Source organism: Rhodnius prolixus, unplaced genomic scaffold (genome assembly GCF_049639745.1).
Source record: "Rhodnius prolixus isolate KJV_2025 unplaced genomic scaffold, Rpr scaffold_8, whole genome shotgun sequence".
Taxonomy (NCBI): Eukaryota; Metazoa; Arthropoda; class Insecta; order Hemiptera; family Reduviidae; genus Rhodnius; species Rhodnius prolixus.
In genome coordinates this window covers 18,171,137-18,196,467 of record NW_027411593.1, presented here as the reverse complement: position 1 = coordinate 18,196,467, position 25,331 = coordinate 18,171,137, and the positions used below count along the sequence as shown (strand labels likewise).

At 34.3% G+C, this 25,331-nt stretch overlaps 1 protein-coding gene across 1 annotated transcript in view; it reads right to left on the bottom strand.

The window, feature by feature from the left end:
* LOC141450988 (uncharacterized) overlaps nt 1–19,368 on the bottom strand; it is a 269,247-nt gene extending 249,879 nt beyond the window's left edge. The window contains exon 1 of the mRNA XM_074121958.1: nt 19,293–19,368. The gene's annotated coding sequence lies outside the window, so the exon portion shown is untranslated. The remainder of the gene's footprint in view (nt 1–19,292) is intronic.
* Nucleotides 19,369–25,331: the final 5,963 nt, after the last annotated feature.

Sequence of the window (25,331 nt, the reverse complement as noted above, 5' to 3'; positions counted from 1 at the left end):
TTACACAGCGGTGGACCATTACAGGCTACGGTCACTAAACTCCTTGAACAATCTAGCCCTTTCCTTTCTAGTTCAGGTAGAGAGCGGCCCTTTTGTCTACACAGAGTGGCCTGTTGCCGGCTTTGGTCGCTTAACCCCTAGAACAATCTAGGCCTTTCTTTTCTGCCCAGGTCAACTTCGTTACAATATGATTCGGTGGCTGTGGATTTTATCCCAAGACTTATTAAAGGGTTCCAGGTGAAAACGCTTTTAATCTATTATTTTCCCGATTTAAAAGAAGAAATGTTGCTTACAAACTTAAAAAAAGAGGTATCACACTAGCACAAACAGACCATTTTGTAGGGACCATTTTTAAGGTTTTAGGGAAACCCAAAAACAGATATTTCCACTGAAAATGCAAAATCAAAAATCTGCACGATAACAATAACTTCTCCTCACTTTTATAATAAGAAAACAATAACTATTGTTACAATAGCAATAATTATTGATTAAAATGTTTGAAAAACTGGCAGCTGTTTATCAAGTTATAAATTTCATTAATATTCTCCGCTAATCCACTTATTACTTATTTGCCATTATTGATTGTGGAAACAGTTTTGCTTCTATACTATTCAATCCAATTAGTTCATTTAAATAGTTATTCAGGCAGGTTACATTTAGTTTTAATGAAATTTTTTAACCATTATTAATGCAACAATAAGTTACAGTAGAAGCACAGAGTTTCAAATTTGAACCAAGTAGAAGTGTGGTTTAGTAAATTACTGGCGCATATTACACTTTCATTTTGAGAATCAATTACAATACACCAAAAATAGATTTCAGAGGGATTATTGGAAACAAAGCTTGAGCTCATAAACTGTGGATGAGAAGGTGGTAATATGGGACAGTCTTTTTTTTTACCTTGCATATTTTGAACACTACTGAATTTAAAATCTATTCTGAAGTAAAATCATAGACATACATTATTTGTCTTTGTAAATTTGGAGTCCTGAGTGGATTACAGTAAGGAGTCTGGAGTTACACTGAAAAAGTCTGTGGTGGTGCCATATTGGGTTTTGAGAAAGTGTGGTCGTAATATCTAAAAAATAAAGTGTACAATAACCTTAATCCCGTGGCTTTAGTCGACGACCTGAAACGTCGAATAACTCTAGCCTGCCTAGATCTTGACTTCGCCACCATAAGTGCTGCTACAAGCAAAGCGTGGGAGTCCAGAGTTTTGGCTTGCCTATCCGTTAATTGTGCCCAGTTTGAACAGATTCTTTAAACAAAATAACGCAATTTTGACAATAAACTGAAATTTGTTTTTCATATTTTAAACCACCATAACTTTTGAAAAAACCTAACCGATTTCAAAAAAAATTTTTTTGTTTTTTTTAGGAGCTCAAATACTATAAAAATATGCAAAACAAAATTATAACGTTCCATTTGAAAAAACAAAGTTGGATGCTGTATCTCGAGATACAGGGGTTTAAAAAAATGGGACAATCACTGGAAATAAACTAGACTAAAAATGATTAAATACGTGTTTTTTATTTTTTCGAAATTTCCCGCCGTTAAAATAAAAAGTGAGTGGAGCATATAACTCTGGTCACCCTGTATTTATTAAAATTTCTTGAAAAATTTATATCACATTTACAAACAGAAATAGTGGCTTCCTTTGCATTAAATGTCAATACATTATTCAGAATGTACAAATGTAAGTCGGTCGTTTCTCATTCATATTTCAGTAGTGTTCTATTCTCTTGGATTTTATATGCTATTCCCTTTAATTATCTGTTGCAGCAGAGGCAAATCCTCCACATTATGAATAAAAGTATGAATAAAACATTTATGAAATGTAAATGAAAAAAATCATAACTTACGGTGCAATACAGTATTTTCTAACAATTATTTTAAGACTAACCAACCATATGACCGTCTCAATATTTTTTTACATTTCCTTCCGCCATCTTAATCGGCAAGCACGTTCTCTGATCTTCCTTAGTTACACAATGTGTGCATGGTGCATCATCATTCCTCCAGCTATCTGGAGGTAATGAAGCTCCCAGTTTCTACTCCACCTTACCAAAACCCCTGACATTCCTCGGTCGTGTTAAATTTTTCTTAAGGTCAAACAAGCATATGCCAGCCGCTGTGTTGAATTAGTCATGACTATCTGTCACGATTGCTTCTAGACTTTTTAAATCTTGTACCACCGGTAAGGTATGCTCGGACCATTTGCTGATTAAAATAAACTTGCTGATTTCTTTCTTTGAAATGTTTTAAGTATTTTTCGGTGCATTAGCTGCGCTTGCATATTCCTGTAATGCACTAGCTAGCGTTCTCTTGGTTTTACCAGGTAAGCAAGACATCCCTTGCATTCGCTTACTGGGATTCACAGTGCTTAAGAGCTGAGTCATTCCATTAAACATTACACCTAATGGCTCTTACGGTGAATTCCCTAATCAAATTAAACACATCAGGGAAGATAATGGATCCTCCTACCTTGATCTGCGATCCATGAATCCCAACACGATTTGAATTCCTCTGAAAGAGAATTTTAAATTTTTGCAGTAAATTTTAAGCTCATCTCTTTTAATCTTATTATCTCTCAGGTGTTACAAAGCCTCTTCTTCTTTTATATTATAATTCAAAACTAATCACTAATAGTAAGTTTGGTTGGGCATTTTAAATTTTAGAGACATTGTACACCAAAAACTGGACTGAATTAACGAAACATTACTATACCAATTAAGTGAACCTCGCTTAATATCCTGGTTGTTCCAGTTCTGTAGGACAGAAAAAGAAAAGTGGGATCCTTTAATTTCCTTTCTAACTGGATGTAGAGTCGCCTTCTCTTTCTGGTCTTTATCGGTGTCCGTGCAGAGAACAAGCTCTCTTCTTAACCGTACCATCGTCCTCTCCAACTTGCTTTTACAGTGTCTCTTCCTTTCTTTGGATCGCTGCCCTATTTCCTACTTCCATAGTCTCCCCATACTTCTGTCACAATCTGTCTTCTATTTAAACAAAGCACTAATAAAATTAATTGTTCTGTCAACTGATTACTCTGAATATCCTCTTTATAATCGTACATCTTTAATATAAAGCCGAAACGTAACACAACCATAAATACTAATTATAAAGTAAAATAGTTGAGAATAAAAGCTTTAGAGGAAACGTACAAGCTGAGTACCAATGGTACTTTGTGAATGCAAAACTGAGGCACTTATGTAATAAGTACTTTTTTTTTTGCAATTTCAGCAGCATGTTTAAAGCCTTTTCAACACCATAAACTTCTTATTTGTGTAGTTCTGGATTAAGAGGAATTTCAATGAAAATTTCAGTAGTATCACCTGGATAACTTTAAGATCCTTGGTCTTCGGAAGAAGAATTCCGCTGCCAGGCATCTCTATCATTCCATCATCATTTCAACTCATATTCATATATCATCACAATACTTCTCTAATGTCTTACTCATCATCATTTAAGTAGCCATAGCTCTTTTACAGAGTTGGAGAGTTAAATCTAGTCATCACCCCTCCCTAGCCCAACTTGGAGGCCCAAGGACATCCTTTTTTTAGGGTCCCTTACCCCTGGGCGAGTTATCTCCACCACGAGACTTGAAGAAGCTCACCTTCCCTGGGTTTGATTTACGAGAGATCCTTTTCATAGCCTTGGAGAACCGAAAACTCTTACAGTGCAATTGCAGCACTGGTGTCCTTTAAGTCGTCTTCTACGACATCCAAGGACAAGGGGCAGGCCTATTCTCTTTCTTCCTGAACCTACAGGGATCGGATACCTTTACTGAGAATCAAATATATTAAAATTACAGTACAACCTCGATTAACCGGCCCTCGGTTAACCGGGATTCGGATTAACCGGGATCATGTTGAGTCATCATAAGTACACCTGGATCGGTGCCGAAAAAATAGTTCAATTTTCGCTGGCGATAGGAAAATTTTTTGTCTTCCGATATAACATAATTGTAGGCGTGGCAGCAACTCTTTTATACCTGATTTCGAATTCAGTTGCTGAATAGATTGAATTTTTTCACGATAAGGACATTCCAACCAGTGACAAAGTTGTGCTTTTTAAATTGCGTACACTCATCAGAGAGTGGTCGTTTGATAAAAAAAGCAAACAGCACTTGAAAAGTATTTTTCAAAAAGTTGAACGGCAAAAAAATGAAAAAAATTAAAAAAAAAAAAAAAAAAAAAAAAAAAAAAAAGGATTGGCGTCTAAGATAGGAGTTGATCTCTGGGATGAAACAGTAATGTATTACTACGTAATACTGTGTATTCGGTTTAACCGGGATTTCAGTATTCCGGGGTGGATATAGCCGGAGGTCAGCCCGGTTAATCGAGATTGTACTGTACTTAGTTTGAAGAAATATGTAAGTTAGAATATCGGTAATAGTAGTAACAGAGAACTTTCACATCACTGATTGTTGATTAACACATTGATTCGCAATGTGTGACAGAAACACTTTTGGGATTTACAAGTTATTGTACAAATATAGACTCCAAACATAATTATATGAAATCACGAAAGCAAAAAGCCTAATCGTTCATTTTTTGATGATTGATTTTTTATTTTTATTTTTGGTTATAATCATAAACTTATGTTCATTTTTATGGAGACATTATTAATTCCCTAAAATGTTATAGGATTATATATATGGTACTTAACTATAGTAAAATATGTTTGTTTGTGCATATATATACAAATATATGCTTCGGCTACCCTAGATAGCGCTATGTTCACACAAACTTGGGTGATCGAGTAACAAGGGAAAACACTGATAGTGGCAACGCTGCGAGCTGGGAACCACCGTGCTGCAGGATTTATCTAGAACTCCCCGGTGGATATGGTAGTTATCTGGGGTGAAGTGATTGTGGAGATATATATATGTATATATATAGAGGAAATATATCTTTTTTTTCTGTTGGTAGAAAAAGAGAAAGATAGGATAAGAAAGAGTATAGTAGCGCTACTGGTGGCGGAACAGAAAGTAAGTGAAGTGGTCAAAGCCCTCATGAAGCCCCCTACTAGCGTGCACTAAGCTACCCAGCGACACACCAAACATCGCCAAGCTATCTACGTCGGCCTCTACAGTCGCCCGCAACTCTTATTTATGTGGTCGTCTTCCCCTCCGAACACCTAGTGGAAAACAAACTAAGCCCTCACTTACTCTCCTGTCCTTCGCTAGGACCTTCCCCATTCTAGGGTTTCCTGTCGCACCAAAAAAAAAAAAATCTCTCTTATAGTTCATGCTGAATACATGTTCCTTTTATTAAATTTGCCTAAGCCTCCTCAAATCTCTGATACCAAGCCAAATAAATAATACCCACTCAACGTCATCCCTTCTGGGTTATTGATTCCCATTTTTTTTTTGTTTTACAACTCAACCCAAAAATAAAGGTATTAACTTTTTCTCAGGACCATAATTCCAACAATAGAATTTAACTATTGTTGAATCTCAGCTTAAAAGCAGGTACTAAATAGAAGCTAAACACTGAACTCTCATACTCTGTCATTTGTTTTGCAGAGTAAGAGGATCTACTGAGTTTAGCACACTCAGAACACAGTCAACTTCAGTTGATCATCAATAATACCTCACATGATTCTTTTCAAATTTGTTCAACAATACCCATGCACAATTTTGATGCAATTGCATACAATTAACTTATTAGATTTTTCAGAAAATAGTATTCTGTATCCCTCAAGAGGTTCCGAATATCAAATTGGTACAAAAACATTTACGCAGGAATCAAAGGGTTTTCATCTTATAGGCTATAGAGAGGCTCATTTGTCTTCTTGACAGTGTTCTCTCGTTCAGATAACACAGTTCATCACTGTTTATCCCTTATAGCTAGACAAAAATATTGGAATGCGTTCTAAATGGTGCAAAACTACACCACCCATTTGGGTTCAGCTCGTCTAATGGAGTTGTATAGTGAAACTGGTTCGGACTGGACGGCACCTGTATTTGCGAAGCAATGATCTGCTCGTTGCCTCGCTTAGTTAAATGGTTTTGGTTGCAGGTCTACCACTTCTTGAGATTAGCCCATTCAATACCTGCTGCCATTTAGTCACTCCTTTGGATGGTCTCCCATTAAAATACATTGAAGTTTGTCTGAAACTTGCTTATCTGAGACAAGGAGAGAACTAATTGATTCTTCAGTTGGGGCAAGCAATTTAATGCAATTTAAAGTGCAAAATTTAAATGGGGTAATTTAGGTTGTTTTTTTTTGCTTTTACAGCCAGCATCGTCTAGGTGCTTATCACTAGAATATCACTCACTCTCCATTCTTACTTATAAATACATTCGCTTCACTCATTCATCCCTCTACTATATACAACTATTTACATAAACCTTACAACTAATGGATGGATCAGGACTCTATATTCCTGCCATCCTTATAGCTTAACCGAAATTAAAATCACGTAATCCTTCTCTAATCATTTTCTTCCATTCATTCTATTCGGCTATAACTTTTAAATACATTCATATTTCATTGCTAGCACTGCTACAGATTTAAGTACATAGATGTTGGTGGAGAATATTATGTCTTCGTAGCGAAATGGTGCATCTAAATACCTGTAAAAGTCGTCAAACATTCGTTTCCTTCAATTTAAGTTAGTGAGCTGATAGGAGAAAATTTAGTGCATCAATCTGGACTCTAACATGTGGACCTCCAAATCCCCCAAAAAATATTCGTAAACACTATAAGTATAGTACAAGTATTGAGCTGTCATTATTTTACATCTCTAAAGTCTAGCTGGAATTGCTAGGCTGGAATTGATATTTCAGCAGAACATTATGGTAATACTACTTTCATATCTATGTGTACATTAAAGTATGAATTATAAGTTAACCTGAAATAACTAGGAAAGGTTTAAGTGAATAGCGATGTCTCAATGAAAGCGTCTTTCAATTTGGTGCTATCCTGCAGCAGGAGCTATGTATATTAGTAGGGATGGATAAGGGCCCAAAGTGATGCGGCTAAGGGAAGAGACTAGGTCGATATCACGTCACCTCTCTGATCACGTCACCTGTTCGCAGATTTGAATACAATCATCCCCATCAAGTCGCTCTAGCCCAGTGGTTTCCAAACTTTTTATACCTTTGCTTCCCTTCTTGTTCTTATTGTAACGTTCCACCTGCATTTTTTTTTTTTGAACATTTTAATTTTATGAATATTGTTCTTACATTTCTTTAACGAAATAGTGTATTATCCGTTTAAAATGCATTTACTGGCAATTGTCTAGAAAATTACAGATCACAGCCACTCGCAACCAAAGTTGTAGAAATGAGATACAATGCTTTAGGGCAAACGTTGAGTTGATCTTCTTCAAGAGATATCTTCAATTGAACCTGCCAAAGCTAAAGTTGTAACATTGTAACTCTTGCTTAACGCTTTCTTCATCGTCATTTCCGTAGAATTGGTGTAGACGATTTGTCCAAAAATTATGTGAAATGGTTTGCCACGACCAAGCACATAATGTTAGTGTAGTTCATTGTGTATCTTCATTGTATAAATGTTAATGGAAATAGGCCAGAGAGTATTTCTGTAGGTTTTCATGCGACTTCAAGTCGTCAAGAGTCGTTCCCTTACCTATGATTTTTTTTTATCATATTTAATTAATGAACTTTTATCGAATTCCTATATTAAATTGCTTGCCCCTACTGAAGAATCAAACAAATTATTTCCTTGTCTCAGATTAGCAAGTGTCAGACAACCTTCAATGTATTTTAATAGGAGACCACCAAACGGAGTGCCTAAATGACAGCAGGTATAGAATAGGCTAACCTCAAGCTGTGGTAGACCTGCAACCAAAACAACTAAGCGAGGCAATGAGCAGATCATTGCTTCGCAAATCCAGATGCCGTCCAGTCCGAACCAGTTTAACTACGCAACTCCATTAGACGAGCTGAACCCAAAGGGATGGTATAATTTTGCCCCATTTAGAATGCTTTCCAATATTTTTGTCTAGCTATCTACTCGCTCCGTAAACTTGTGACTAACATCACAACTACAAAAACAATCATCCAAAAGAACTAGATTATTGAATTTAAACGAAATGATGCTACAGATATATGTATATAAAACCTTTTCAAATTTCGTTTGAGTTAAATTCTCTTCATATTATTGGAGAGATTCCGCTCCCCAAGGGGAGCTACCTGCCTTCTTTAGGAAGAGTATGCCAGTCAAAATAAGTACGCTATAATCATAGTTTACTTTCTTTAAAGTTCAAGTAAGGTTAAATAATTTAACGCATGGATTACATTCAAGTTAGTCTTAGTAACATGTTTAATTTAGCCAGAGTTCGAAGTTACTAAGTTACAAATAAATCTCATGGAATTATTTAACCTTTGATAATCGTTGGCTGGAGAAATGTGTTCGATTACCTACATCGTATCTTATTTACTCTCCAATAAGAGTTCTGCTTCTTTACTTTTCTTTATTAGTTAACTACATCTTCTTAGAATATCTTCTCATTCCGTCTCTAAATAAAGTTACTATTCGAAATCGATTTATCGTACAGCATTACCGAAATTTAATTTGTTATTGTCTAATTGTAGTAAGCGCTGCAGCTGGATAACACGAAGCTATATCAATAAAACACTGAAATTTTCGTATGTATACTGGAACCATTAGGTAGCGTTCAAATTCGCTGACCCTAGGTACAATTCTATTGATGGAAAGATCATATAAGATCAACGATTTCTAAAGGTAGGCAGATCAAATTAGTTGAATATAAGGGCGCCTAAACTCGAAAGTGAATGCTCAATATAAGATGAAGATTAAGAACTCAAATCCTTCTCCACATCATCCAACCGTCTAAAACACAGTTGGACCACCATGATACCCAGTAGTATCATTTCATGACATTGAAATTACTGAAGATGATCACTAGGCAGGCCACTGGCTCCTCAATCGTCTAACGGATTTATTGGACAAGGTTAGGATTGAATGCTGTTTTACAAGTGGTTCGTTTTAATAGGATAAGGATTTGTAATAAAATCGGATGCTGTTTTGGGACCTACTTTTTTTTGCAAATAATCGAAGATTTCTGCATCAATTTTTAAAATAATCCCAATGCATTGTATACCTTTCGAAAGGTGATTGTGTGTAGATGTTTTTCATGAATAGAGCACGTTTTTTACACATATATTATTTTTGAGAAAAATCAAGTTAAAATTTTTTTTAAAAAAAAATAGAAACTTGCTAATCCTTATGTTTGGTCCACAAAGTAAAATACTTAAAATTATTATTTTGGAATACAAATTAGCTTATTTAAAAGAAAATTTAACCTTCTTTCTAATGAGCTTATTGAAATTGTTGCAGCTATAATAGTTTGAGAAATATAGACAACTTTTTGCTAAAAAGTAGTAACACCTTGAAAAAACATAAAATTAAAAATATCTATAAAACGGAGCCGAATCAAGCCATAGTTTATATGGAATTTTTTGTTGCAAATGATGCCCAGAATCGTCTCCCGAAGTTACGGTAGACTTATGCTGAACACCCTGTATAGTTGCAGCTAAGTTTTGAACAAAGTAAGTTTGTTTTGTCTCCATTCTTTGGTGAAAATGTTCCTAGTTAGTCATTTGTCCATATGTAACCCAAGGTAGTGGAACTCTGCACAGAAGTAGAGAAAGCAATATATTATTGAATTTAACACCAGGTCATGTGGAATATCGTAAAGTGGTTTGCATACACTTTTGTTCATTCAACTCTTATCTTAAATGTTTTGCGCCATTTTTCTATTGAGGATAGATGTTCTTGAAGGTTTCTAGAAGCCGAAAAAGGTTCGGGATTTGAAGAGGAGGATAGCAGTATGATCATCAATAGACTAAGTTACTGTTCTAGGATGCAAAGGAAGATCAACAGAGTGAATTATGTCTAAAATAGATCCCAAATTACTTTTCGGCAGAATCATTTTTCCAAACAATTCCCTTTCCTGATTGTGACCTCAATCGACTGCTATCATAATCACTTAATCCGTCACCTCTTTTTCCATGACCATTTCTTGACAATCCTCCCTGACGTTTTAAGAGACAATAATCTCGTGATTTTCTCTAGTGAAGGTAGTTGGTTAAGATAAATCAATCTCTTACGCGAAGTGTTACCACTTCGTAGTTTCTCCTCCCTTCGTGGGTATCATTTTGCTAAATCAGCTGCATGGCTTTGGGGTGAAATTCCTGCCGTTTATTCATGTCTTAAAATAATTTTTTTTTTAAGTTTTCTCAATAATTTGTTACAAGTGAATGAATAAAACTATAATTTTTAGAAATGCAATACAAGCCTTTTGTATCCTTTACTAGTCTTTCAGTCTTCCAAAATTGAATTTTGTTAGTAATCTAATATTAATATTTGGATGATTAAAATAAAAAGCGACACGCCGCGCTAATGGCCTCGGAGCTGATGTGTTTACTTCTCTTCATCTCAAAGTATATTTAATCTACCAACCCTAATTACTGTGTACTTATAAACTATATAAAGACTATATTAAAGAAACGAAATTTAACGTCTCTTGCCATAAATCTATTAAGCTGACTTGATTTAAGTTAATATACAAAATAATTTGCATACACTGCGGTCTTCTTCAATGATTTAGTGGTAGATTTTAGAAGGGGAAAGTTTCTATATTCGTTAGAAATAAAATTGATATGAAATCTTTATTATTTTTAGTCAATTAGTGAATAAATCGACCGATAAAAATGTTGTAAAGATAGTTTATACATTTTTATATTTATTAATTATGATTATTATAAATTTTAAGAAGTTATTTTCTTTGCCTACAATTAAAAAAGTAGTTATCACCTAAAACATCTTTTGTGGCTCCTTGAAATGTCAGTATCTCCTCAAAGAATAAAGGGTGTTCACTTTCGATTCAGTTAATCAAATAGTTGAAATTATCGACTACATTTGTGGAACCTATTTGTTTTGTACGAAATTTATGTTGACTTATATTGTTATGCAGTTTATTTATTATTCCCGCAGAATGTCAAAAATCTGTGGAGTAATGAATAATTTTTTCCGCATAACAGACATTCTAACAACGTTGAACCAAATTTTTTAAATGGACTATACTTTCTGACCGATACAATGTAAATTTCCTAATTTTTTTAAAGAAATTCGAACATTGAATAATTTAAGAATGTACGAGAAAAAATAAGTTTCAAGAACAAAAGTTCCTGAAAATGGTTAGATTGAATAAATAATGTATTCAAGTTATTCTTTAATTTAAGAAAGATGCTTAGCACCAGATGGTGAAATATTACTAAAAGTTATTGAATCATCAACTCTCTTAGTGGACCCACTTAGAGATTGCCAGGTGGTGCAAAACTGGGAATTCAATAGTTCTTACTCATAACTAAGATTTAATAACCTTTTTTTGGAGGAATCATTTAACAATACGGAACTGCAGCTTATAATCTTAGTGTTGGGCGATTCTGTTTCAGGAAAAAAATGAATTAAGAATAATTTGCTGTAATTTTTGTTTTAAATAGTCTAAAAAGAGAGAAAAAAGTTTTAAAATAACTTTTTCTCGCTGCAAAATGCTCTTAGTTTAATCTTCCGAACTTTTCTCATCCAAATAGGCATTTACTTGAAACAGTATTTTCTTAATTGGTCGACAAAAAACAAAACTTGTAAGATAAGCAATTAGCTTTGTAGAATCTTAGTAATATCTTAAGATGGTGGCCGTTTTGGTCAAGAACCTTATAAATAATTTTCTTAGATTTTTTTTTTTAGTTTTAGTTGGTAGAAATAGAACTCTTTACAGCGAAACTTTGTGTTTTTATAACCATAAGCAGATGTTATTAACCTTTTTATTTTTTTTATGGATGTGATTTTAACTTAATAATGGATATATGTACGAGGGTCGTTTGAAAAGTCCGTGCAAAGTCAGAGAGATAGCACTTCTGGAGCGTATCGAGGTTATGTTTAGTTAGTAGCATCTCTTGGAAGAACACACAACAAGTTTCAGCCAGATCGGTCTATTTCTTTGTGTTTGACATTCGTTTGAATCGAGGAAGTCGAGTGATTTTCAAAAAATGGACGAAAAAGAATTTCGTGTGTTGATTAAACACTACTTTATGAAAGGCAAAACGCCTCAGGAGACTAAAGAGAAACTTGATAAACATTATGGTGACTCTGCACCTTCGATTAGAACAGTTTATAAGTGGTTTCAAAATTTTCGGAGTGACCATATAGGCAGAAATGACGCTGAACGTTCTGGACGCCCTGTTGAGGTTACTACTCCAGAAATCATTGATAAAATCCATGATATGGTGATGGATGACAGAAGAGTGAAGGTGCGTGAGATTGCTAGTGCTGTGGGCATCTCGAATGAACGGGTACATAATATTTTGCATCAACATTTGGACATGACAAAGCTATCCGCAAGATGGGTGCCGCGATTGCTCACGTTTGACCAAAAACGAAATCGTGTGAAGTGTTGCAAGGACGGTTTGCAGCTGTTCCAGAAGAATCCGCAGGACTTTAAGCGTCGTTTCGTCACTGTGGATGAAACATGGATACATCACTACACTCCTGAGACCAAAGAACAATCTAAACAATGGGTTACCAAGGGGGAATCTGCGCCAAAAAAGGCGAAGACCGTTCCTTCGGCCGGAAAGATTATGGCGACTGCCTTTTGGTATTCGCAAGGAATAATCCTCATCGACTATCTGGAAAAGGGTAAAACTATTACAGGTGCATATTATTCATCGTTATTGGACCGTTTGAAAACCGAGCTGCAAGAAAAACGCCCACGACTGGCCCACAAAAAAGTCCTTTTCCATCACGACAACGCACCAGCTCACACCTCAGCAGTTGTGGTCGCAAAATTAATGGAAATAGGGTTCCAACTCGTTTCACATCCCCCCCTATTCTTCAGACTTGGCTCCCTCGGACTACTATTTGTTCCCCAATATGAAGAAATGGCTGGCGGGAAAAAGATTTTATTCAAACGAGGAGGTGATTGCAGAAACGAATGGCTATTTTTCAGACTTGGACAAATCCTATTATTCGGAAGGGATCAACAAACTAGAGCAGCGTTGGACGAAGTGTATAAGCCTAAAAGGAGACTATGTTGAAAAATAAAAAAGGTTTACCCCAAAAAATTAAGTAGTTTTTATTTTTGCACGGACTTTTCAAACGACCCTCGTAAGTACGTTTAATATTATAACTTGCAAGTACAGTCGAACCTCTCAATAACGTTCACTGGCGGGGGAAAGCAAAGTGGCCGCTGTTTGGAGGTGGTCGTTAGAAGGAGGTAGGCAAGTTTCATAATGAAAAAATATGGTTTTTTTTTCCAAACATCTATTTAAAAATTGTTATTATTTATAGATTTAAACACGTGCATAATTGCACAATTATTTAGCTGTATGATATGCTTCAAATGTTTCTTAATTATCCAAAAAATTTATCAAAAAACTACATACTCGTATTATTGACTTATTTAATAATTTTTATAATAATCATCACATTTATTAATAACAAAAATAATTTATGGTAAAATTATCATCATACTAAAAAAAAAAATATTTTATTTAAACATTTCTCTGATAATTATCATCAAAAAAATCATTAAAACAAATAGAACAAACCTTTGGGCAAGTTGACGATGGCTCGATTTAGTTTTTGCAAAATCTTCTAACACATTTATTTTCTTTTCTAGAGGTAACCACTTTCGTTTGAGAGACATATCGGAAAAAATAATATTGTTCGTCCAAAGTTATATTGAAAAATGATTAAAATGGTACAAGATGTATGGAGCTTATATAGGAAACTTTAGGAAAAACCAGAAAAAAACAAAAACTTGAGAGGGGATAATTCTTTTTATCACCGCTTCAAACGAACTTTTAAGAATAAGGTGGTCGTTGGTGGGAGGTGAAACATCTAATCCGTACCCCAAAATCAATGTCCGCGGTCGCTATGTAGAGTGTCCGTTAGACGGAGGTTCTTTTATGTAGAAAGTATATAGGGGAAATCCAAAAACTTTCCGTAAATGGAGGTGGTCGCTAGTGAGAGTGTCCTTTATGGAAGGCTCGTCTGTATTTGTTAAGTAGTGATTCACAAGTATTTGGGATTCCTATACTGTGGAAGATGTTAAGAAGTTTACAAACAGGTTCTAAGTGCCAGGACCAAAGACCATAGCTGAAGTTCCTTAAATGTATTCGTAACCTACTTAAAGGTTACCATTTTTGTATTTTTTTTTTTTTTTTTTATTCCATTGAAGTCATTTATTGTTTGGGTTAATGTAAATAAACTGCGTTAATTACAAGTCTGTAACTTTACTCCCACTTTCTAAACGGTAAAATTTATTAAGCGCTTATTTTATGTGAAATCAAGTTAAAAGAGAATGCATACGCAATAAAAAGATAAGTTAAACTATCAAATAAACTATTTACAAAACAAAATAACCTTACATTTACCATCTAGTGTTATTTTCAAAATACAAATTCCAGTATACCGCCCGAGAATTTGGTATGCTCAGAAAGGAGGATGTGAATAAAAAGTAGATAGAGTACGGTGGACTCAAGCTTGCCTAGTTGAACGAAATACAATACTATTAAGGAACATATAGTATCCATGGAAGCGCACCGACTATTTTGTAGAAGCTACCATGCACTATAGATATGTTAATGCGTTTTGCGCCCACTTTATACATGAATACTAGGCTGTATTTTATACACATATAATGATAATATAGGTTGCCTGCACTTAAACCAAACTATCTAAAATCTTATCAATTCATCACTTTCTTTGCATACACGTATCTTACTTATTCATAAATTGAAGTAATAATAGAAAACATTAATTGATTAAATTCAATTTACATTACATTATTAAACAATTCAATTCGTTTGTTAATGAAAGTTTATTAGTCCTTCTTTTTATCGACCCTTATTAGGTAAGAAAAGTATTACGTTTATGTCAAATTTTGTATTTCAAGTTCTCGCTGAAAATATCGGTTTTTGAAATCCTCCAAGACCGAAAAAACTGAGTTTTAACTAAATACCAGATAGACACTGACATAGATTCACAAAGACATCTCGGAGGTTTATTACCAAATTTTTCTACACAACACTTTTACACTTACCACGGGCGATCCTAACCTTCTGTTATATCTTTGCTAAATTGATCAGACTTCCTTATTTACCCTGGATTAAGATCCGTTTTTCCAGTTTATAGTCCTAAATCTGTAAAGTTATCCCGATTGTTCCGGTTTGGCTTCGTTAGATCCAAATCAAGAAAAATAATGCCTGTTCTTATTAAAATAAATATCATGAACAAAATTTCTAATTATTAATTAATTAAGTTTAATACTGCAAATCCAAATTTTCTTTAAAAATGAAGGAAGAAACGTATTTTAAAAAAAGAAAAACAAAAAATCTTTTTACAATTGTATTGACCCCTTGTTTTCGTAAGAATTTCGAAGCATAGTGCGATGTACACACATTAAAATTTTGGGGATAAATCTTCTACCTCAAATTCAAAAGAATTTAAAAGAAAAATTATAATTACTGCATTTTAACGTTGCCCATCTAAAGAGTTTTTTTTTTCCTGGTCATCTGGATGTGCAAGAAAAGTGACGATCATGGAAGCCATTGTTGCCCGCTTAAGATCTCGGCAGGACAGGTATATGTAACATATATAGCGACTAGCTTTGGCTGAAAGACTATAGTCACCCTATTTAAGCTAACTGATATACGAAACCACGGCTTAGCTCCACTTTGGAGCCGTCAGTGAGCTACATTCAGTCACCCGACCCAGGTGGTCTTGAAAAATACTGAAACTCTACCTCTATTCTATCAGAATGTAGAGAACTGGCCCACCTCCAGTTCTTCATACATTTTTTTTCATGCACCCCACAGAGCCTAAAGCGAAGAGAACGTTTACCTTAAACAGCCTCTTTTTACCACAGCTCTGGCAACGTCCTTGGAGTAGAAGAACTTCACCGGACACAGAGGAAGTGGACTTCATTGCTATTATCGTGCTTAGGTTAGCAAGTCCTTGAATGCCACTGGGTGCTATGGAATCCAAACCATTGCCTCGTAGGTCTAAGTACACCGGTACAGATCCTTAAAGCCGTTCTAGGATTTGAACCCCCACTTTTCTCACACAGTTTTTTACACCTACCTTTTACAAGGCGCCAGCGGCCTTGTGAGTAACATTGTTAAGGTAACTTTTTGGAGGAAAAAGACTCCCAAATACTTGTCCACCATTGAACAAGGAATTCTAAGCCTCCCCAAACTTTGAAGCAAAGGGCACAACTTTGGTCTTATAGGGATTGATGGACAGCCCCTCATACCAGCAAGCTCTAGCCATCATAACAAAGGAGAAGGTCGTTTAAGATAATATGTTGGAAATAACTAATTGAGGATAAAATCCTGACAATTCGCTCTTTTAATCCAAAAATGGAAGGTTTAATCTTCAGCACCTGAAGCAATAATTTATAATTATTAACGGACAAAAATTAATGTTATACCGAAAAAAAGTTTGTTTCTATCCAAACTAATCTACGGTATGTGACGAATTTATAACAATCATTTCTCGCATTACAACATACACAGTTTAATTAATTGCCTAGATTTGGCTAGAGCTAGGTAGTTTAATTTGAGTTAGAGCTTTGGCAATTAATCTGGATACCTCTGCACCCGAACCAGCCCACTATATCACAAAATGGAATATAATAATTTTGCCGCCTCTATCCCATTCTTCTCATACTCCTCCAATCTCTACTTAAACTTCCTGGATTGAATGGTGTTACTGGGGTAAGTAGGCGGACGACTGGGGTATCGGCTGTTCAAGGTGTGTGGGTCTGGGTATGGCTCCAGAGAGAAGCCTCCACGTTGAGATTTCAGTCACACTGGCTCTTAATTCATTAATTTTCCAGTCGATTGTACAATATTTTCTAAATTCCACTTTTCTTATTATTACTTATTCAGAAAAAAAAACTTATTAACAAAAATTGTTCATAAGAAAAACCCTGTGAGTTCGAAAAAATGTTGTGTAAATGGGCATGTATGTAATATTATGCTAACTTCAACGAAGGAAGAAGGTTACAATTTTTTGTTGCAGTAAAGGGTCATTTTAAACGTTGGCTAGCACCGTAAATAATGCGTCATTAATCACTATTTTTTACTTTATAATTTACATCTAATTCTTATTTGGAATGAAATATTAGTGACATACCTTCTTGATATGTAGTCCCATATTGGGCTGTTATCCCACAACTTCACCAATAATATATCTTAACATGCTTTAGTTTATGTGACATGTAATAATGTTTCTTAAAATCTGTTTTATTTATTTATATTTGTGTACCAACTAATTACGTTTAAACTTTTTATGAGTTCTCTAAGAAAGAGGCGAGATATTCTCGTTAAATTCCGGCAGATAACTTTTGTTATCGGCTTTCATTCTACAACTTTCTTGAAAATAACTTCAAAGAATTTTCTTCAAACTAAAATTTTGTAAAGAGCATTCATACATATTTTATTTTAAACATCTTCACAAAATGGGTTTTTGAAGAGTTTTAGTGAAGGGAAGTTCTAGAAAAATGATGTTTTTTATGGCAAATCTTTATTTAACTTATCAGAAAAACGTTTGCTGCAATCCATAGTTGTTTTATTAATTATTTTTTTCATACTATTCTGGTAAGTATAAATTTGAATTATAAACATGAAATAAATGTACATTTTTGATTGGGACTACACTGTCTTCCATTAAAGAAATAATATTTTCTAATAGAAGAACAAGTGAGAATTACGTAGTTAACATGGTTAATGATATAAATGGTAATATCAAAGATCCTATGCTTTATGGTGAGATAGAAAACTTTCTAGTAAAAAAAAAAAACGCTAACAGCAAAGGTCATCTGTAAAGGAGCTGAATTTGGAGAAAGTTGGGTAATAATTTTAACCCCCAATTAACGAATTTAACTATGCTTTTAATAGGAGTTTCTCATTTTGTTAAGTCTACAAAGATCATTCCAAAATCAAGGGCACGGCAGAATCTGTTTGAAATCGCCAATATATTTTATCACCGATTAAACCAGAATGACCTCAAATACTGTCTAATTCCTCTAACTAGGAAGGAGAGATGATAAAAATTAAGATAGAAATTAAATCGAAGGATTATTTTTATTTTAAAAAGATTATTTTAATATTTTAACTAGCTTTATAGGATAAACACTTTGATCTATTGTGTAGACCAATTCTTTGGCTTCGTTATAAACACTCATGTATGAAATTTAATTATACGATAATAAATAAAAAATCTGAAAGAATTAAACTGAAGTAATAAGAAAAAAAGTAATTTTGTATTTTTGAATTAAATTGTTCAGTAAAAAGATAATATCGATTGCAGCAACTCAGAGAATATTTCTTTATAAAAAGGTAAAAATAAAAAAGGTCATTAATATTAGAGAGATAAAGGGAGAATTATTTATGCAAATGAATACTTGCATACTAATATAATTGGACTGTATTGTCAATTGGGAAAGAGTGTTATTATTATTAATATTATTAATAAATGTCTTCATTTTTTTATAGAGGGTTTTATAATTCTTTTCTTTATTGGCTCACTCAGAATGATAAATTCACAAAGTGTAAAAAGCAATTATCGAATAAATAAATAAGAACATAAAAAGAAGTGCTTATGTTTTCTTATCACCCACTTTAATGACTTTTCTTTAAAACCTTTTCCCAAGAGTTTTTGTTGAGCTTTGTTTTTTTGTAAACTGTGGTTGGTTTATTAATTTAAATTTGTAGTTTTTCTTTAAATTTCATTGTAGCATTTTTGGGCACTTAATCACTTTTCGTTTTTTTTTTTCTTGGAAGCATGAATATTGTAGATGTTGTAAAAAAAAAAGTATAGAAGAACAATAAGAAGAATTGTAGGAAATATAAAGGAAATATAATAGGTATATTGAAAATTGTTTGCATATGTTATTTATATTTTGATCTTTACAAACAACTGAATAATCAAAAAGAAAAAAAAAATAATGTTTACACATTAAATAAACGTGCAACCAGATAGGAAAAAGGAAAATAGCAAGCAAATACAAACAAGCAAAAGTGCAACAACATAGAACACAGAAAAGGATAGTATTATATTGAAAAACAGATTGTGAGAGAAATAAGACACAGAACTGAAAAAATATAATACTTAGTAAAAAAAAAACAAATGATTACTTAAATTATTTTTTAGATAGACTGTAAATATATTAAGAAAAACAGAAAGAATTGACATTTCCAGAGAGAGGGGAGCCTGTTGCTGGCCACTCACCTCTCAGAGATGTGTGCCCGGTCTGCTGCCCCCGAGTCCGCTGCCCGGTCCGATCTAACCCTCCCAAGTGTGTTCGTACAACCACTGAACGGGTGGGGGATCATATCGTCTGCTATTGCCGCCTCCAGGCACCGCCACCACACAATCTTCCCCCCCATTTTCACATTCCTATCCAAAACAACGAGAGAAGCTTACTACAGCCCGCCGCAAGATATCGTTAGTTAACGTTGATACTAGGTAGATCAATAACTAGTTTAGTACATAATGTGCACGGTAGGTTGTGTCCGTATCTACTTCTTCCATTTTGGGTACAACTTTAAAATTCAAAGTTTTTTTTTGAATGAAAGGAATACCCTACTGCTTATCCTTCATCACAACTTTCCAGATTAGAGATTTATTGATTTAAGCGCTGCAGATAACAGATTATTGTTTTTTAATTCTTAGAAGATGGAGTTTCAATAAAAAATATTGTATTAATTCCATTCCAACTTTTTTGAAAAAATTCATTTATTTCTTTCAGGTGGTTACAATTTTTATATAATAATTACAGAAAAATTAATTAAAAATTGTGATCAAAAATAAATAAATATCGGGAAATATGTTTTAATGATGCATTGATATTGTTATGTTTATTTTAAATTTTTAAGTTTTCTCAGATTAATAAAATTTTCTAACTTAAGATAAAAATGTCGACAATAATTTAATTTTGAGGAATTAATTACTTTTTAGAATATTCTAATTATTGCACCCCTGACATTGGAAATTAATTTTACTCCAACTTTAAATTACTTCTTCAGTTATATATATTTCTGCTGGAATTCCTCAAGGCAGCAAACATGGTCCCAAGCTATACACTGCATTAACCGCTGATATTCCTACTCACCCAAACGCTTTAATCGCTACACATGCTGACGACACCGCCATCCTCTCTACTATTCGAAACCTTCAAATTCCTTCAAGAGCACCTCAATCTAACAGAAAGCTGGTGCGCCCATTGGCGCATAAAAATTAATCAAAACAAAAGTGCCCAAATAATTTTCACGCTCTTGCGCCAAACGTGTCCAAATGTGTTCTTACTTAACAATACCATCCCTACCTCCAACAATATTTGGGTTATTACTTGGACAGTAGACTCACATGGAACCGACACATGAAGTCTTAAAGACAAAAACTAAACAAACAATAATTCGAACAGCTAAGATGCATGATCGGTCCTAAATCTAAACTAAGCACACCCAATCAAATTAGCCCTTTACAACACTTTACTTAAACCCATCTGAATATGATCAGAGGTGAGGGGCTCAACTAAACCCCCAATATCTCCCGCATCCAACCGTTTCAAACAAAAGTCCTTCACCGTATTGTTAAAGCTCCCTACTATGTCTCTAACATAATCATCAAGACCTACATATCCCCTTTGTTGCCGAATCTATCCACTCACGGTTCCTCAACATTCCCCAAATACCTATACTACCATCCCAAATTCAACAGCTTAAATTCTTTCGTCTATAATCCATCCTGATGATCCACCAAGACGTCTGAAACGTCGTTTGCCTCATGATCTCCTGTCTTAGATAATTCCAATTCACTAAAATTCCCGAGAGTGTCAGCAATGGATGGTTTCTGTCTTCCTGTGTCCATACGGTTACGTTAAGCATCTATGTTTTAGTGAAGTTTAATTAACTCATACAAGGAAGTGATTTATTTTTATGGCTGTGCAATAATAACCAATTCATTTCTTAAGTATATAACAAAATTAACTTATTTAGCTTGATTACCAAAGACTGGACATGCTTCTTGTTCCAAATTAATGCCTATTTAACCAAGGAAAAAAAGGTGTTCATGTTCCCAGTTCACAGTTTTTCACAATTATTTACAAAAATAAAGCATTGAAGTTTTTCAATCATAGTTGCTAAAAAAATAAAGGTTTGAAAAAATGTATTGTTTTCTATCTAGATCAAATTTTAGATGTAAACAAATTGACTTCAAAAAAGTAAACAGAAATGTTGTATTTAAAATTCAAAAAATAATTTTAAAGTAAAGAAATATTGAGAAGATTTTAATATTAGTAAATGGAATTAAGTGTAACATATAAAAAGCTACATCAGAACTCCCAGTAGAGGAGGTGTTGCAACCGTACGGCAGTATTTCGAACTATATATGTATATTAGTTACTTTCATTCCCTCCTAATATGAGTTCTTGTTTAATTCATTTGTTTAATAATGAATTCCATTGTAAAATTTGAAGTAAACGTATTTTAATTTTTTTCTATATTTTTTTTTCAAATTGAAATTATTTTTATATTGCTACGGTTAGTTTGGATGTTTGAGGTGTACTTGTCATAAGGTTAGCCCGTAGTTTCCAGCTCTTCTTTCGGCTTTGATTAATATGGTGCAAGAATTGTGTGAAATTCCATATGCTCAGTTTTACTGTATCAGTGAAGATCTGTTGAACTGCATTAGATTTATCTTACAGAAAAGTTGCTGTAGTGACTTGACTGAAACATGTACATCAATCCAGTTAATTCTTCAGGAGTAGTAAGGAAGAATTAGTACTTAATATTACTTAGTCCGTGAATTAGAGTTTACAATTTGGATAGTATAGGGTGCACATCTAGAATCAAGAAGATAAGAAAACATATGTATGATAGATGGTTATTGTTGGGTTCCTAAATGGGTATCAGAGACTGATGAAGAAACAAAGAAGTGGAGTAGGTCAGGAAAATTGGTCAGAGATCCTTGCCAATAAATGTATTAGTTAAAGGTTGAAGTGTTCAGTCTATTGTTTGGTAATTAAGTGGACAGTAAGAGGCAAACAAAAAGATACAACATTTTTGGATTATTTGGAAGGTAGTTTTGTTCATTCTTCCATCTAAGGATATGACAGTTCGAGGAAGCTCTGTTGTACTGATAGTCAGTTCTATGGCTAATATAGTCAATTTGAGGAATCTGCTCGTAAAGGGGGTCTCAGAAATCAGTGCGATGTCAGAAGAATGAGTCGTTAAGTAATCCATTGAAGTTCCAAAGGAAAGATTGTTGCAGATTATGAAAGTAAATTTAAGGAAGAACGCTGTTGATTAAATTCCTAAGAAGCAAAATTAATTGTAGCTGTCAGTTTTTTAATAACGGAGGTAAAGAAAGTTAAAGTAGGTATTTTGGTGTCACATTGAAGAAGAGACGTCCCTGCTAATATTTCAGCACAACATGAACTAGTTGATAAGTGGATTTGATGGCCTCTATTTGATTCGTGATGCTTTTTTTAAGGAGCTTTTAGATGGACGTAGATTGTACCAGCTTTCGTTCATTTTTTTTTTTTTCTTGTGCTTCAACAGTAAAACGTGCATCGGCACACTTTACAAAACGGGCGAAATTTTGTAGTTTCTTCTTTTAATTTTCAGTTTTGGTATGAGATTCAGAGTATTTTTGGAAATAATTTTAGTGGGTAGAATGATTCACGAATCAAAATTTTTCAAGAGAAACTTCTAAAGATGAATTAGCTTAGGTAATTAGAAATAAAGAATCGCTAATGGTATTTGTAAAATGTTATTTTAACTGCACAATGTGTTTTTAATCTACAAAGGAGCCTGAGGATTAAACAAGGGGAAACTTTATAATTTATATTATGCTAAATTTACTTATTATGACAAAAATAATTATAGAGTGCCGAAAATAAAGAAAAACGTTAGTTCAAAAGCCGCTTGAAGCTTTTACTTTATTTTGGAAAGGTATAGAAGTGGTCTGTGGTTTTCTTTTCGCTATTTACTGTGCTCCACACTTCTTCAGGTACTAGGTCAGCCACTCTTAGTGTCTTCAAGTGAATCGAACCGTAACCGTTCCGGCCAAAGGTGAGAGGGCAAAACAGTAGTCTACAGCAGCAGCATTGAACTGTGAATTTTATTAAAACTGAAATATTACCAAACTTGCATCCAATTCATTGTTACAACTAACTTCCTACCCCAGTTGATGTGTTTTTAAGTGAAGAGATTTGCTCAGTGAAGGTGCATACGTAAGACTTCCAGTTGGGGATCCCTGCATCGATTCCAGATTGACTTAATGGACAGTTTAACCTGAGAACACTGTCCGAAGACCGGCAGTGCACTAAAAAAAAAAGGCAATAGCCTCTTACTGGCGCCACAATTTAAAAAAACAAACGTTTTATTTTTAACTCAATATTATTTATTAATGGCATTGGGTTAACCTTCTGAACCAGCAAAATAAACACATTGCTTTAAATTATAAGACTGCTGTAATTATACCAAATTTATAAGTTCTATCAACTCAAACCGTCTGCAGACTTTCTTTGTCTCAATTTTGCTTTGGAGGTTTTCTTTTTTATCACAACGTTTGAACAAAAATAGAAGAGATTTTTGAGATATTAGAACAAAAGGAAACAGTTTCTCATATCCTATAGCCAAAGGAGATCATATCACAACAAAATCTAGGAAGTAAGATCCTGGATCTTGAAAGAGTTTACCTTACTAGACTACCTAGGGCAGGGGTCGGCAACCTATTTTAAGTAGAGAGCCATTTCTCCTTAAATAATTTTAATAAATCTTACCAAGAGCCGCAAGGATGATAGTGTAAAAAACTCTGTAGATCATTTGTATTCACAAATTATTATTTTATGGTATTCAATAACATCTAAATGTTTTATATATTTATTTTCACATATTGCAAAGTAAATAAACAAATAAATAATAACTAAACCTGTGTTTGAATGAAAATGGCGGCAGTCTTATATATTACGTACTTTATTTTAATATAATTCTATTCAATTTCAAACCTAACACATTTAAAATTCTTTTTGAAAAAATATCTTTACTTTAATAAATGAAATTTTCACTTGTTTCAATAAAATTGAAATATACAATTTACTTTGGACAGGCTGAAGAGCCACAAAATTTGGATAAAAGAGCCGCATACGGCTCGCGAGCCGCGGGTTGCCGACCCCTGACCTAGGGGATGATACGAGGGTCGTTTGAAAAGTCCGTGCAAAGTCAGAGAGATAGCACCACTGGCGCGTATCGAGGTTATGTTTAGTTAGTAGCATCTCTTGGAAGAACACACACCAAGTTTCAGCCAGATCGGTCTATTTCTTTGTGTTTGGCATTCGTTTGAATCGAGGAAGTCGAGTGATTTTCAAAAAATGGACGAAAAAGAATTTCGTGTGTTGATTAAACACTACTTTATGAAAGGCAAAACGCCTCAGGAGACTAAAGAGAAGCTTGATAAACATTATGGTGACTCTGCACCCTCGATTAGAACAGTTTATAAGTGGTTTCAAAATTTTCGGAGTGGCCATATAGGCACAAGTGACGCTGAACGTTCTGGACGCCCTGTTGAGGTTACTACTCCAGAAATCATTGAAACATGAAACATGGATACATCACTACACTCCTGAGACCAAAGAACAATCTAAACAATGGGTTACCAAGGGGGAATCTGCGCCAAAAAAGGCGAAGACCGTTCCTTCGGCCGGAAAGATTATGGCGACTGTCTTTTGGGATTCGCAAGGAATAATCCTCATCGACTATCTGGAAAAGGGTAAAACTATTATAGGTGCATATTATTCATCGTTATTGGACCGTTTGAAAACCGAGCTGCAAGAAAAACGCCCACGATTGGCCCACAAAAAAGTCCTTTTCCATCACGACAACGCACCAGCTCACACCTCAGCAGTTGTGGTCGCAAAATTAATGGAAATAGGGTTCCAACTCGTTTCACATCCCCCCTATTCTCCAGACTTGGCTCCCTCGGACTACTATTTGTTCCCCTATATGAAGAAATGGCTGGCGGGAAAAAGATTTTATTCAAACGAGGAGGTGATTGCAGAAACGAATGGCTATTTTTCAGACTTGGACAAATCCTATTATTCGGAAGGGATCAACAAACTAGAGCAGCGTTGGACGAAGTGTATAAGCCTAAAAGGAGACTATGTTGAAAAATAAAAAAGGTTTACCCCAAAAAATTAAGTAGTTTTTATTTTTGCACGGACTTTTCAAACGACCCTCATACAATAAACTCTTGACTGCGGTTGGG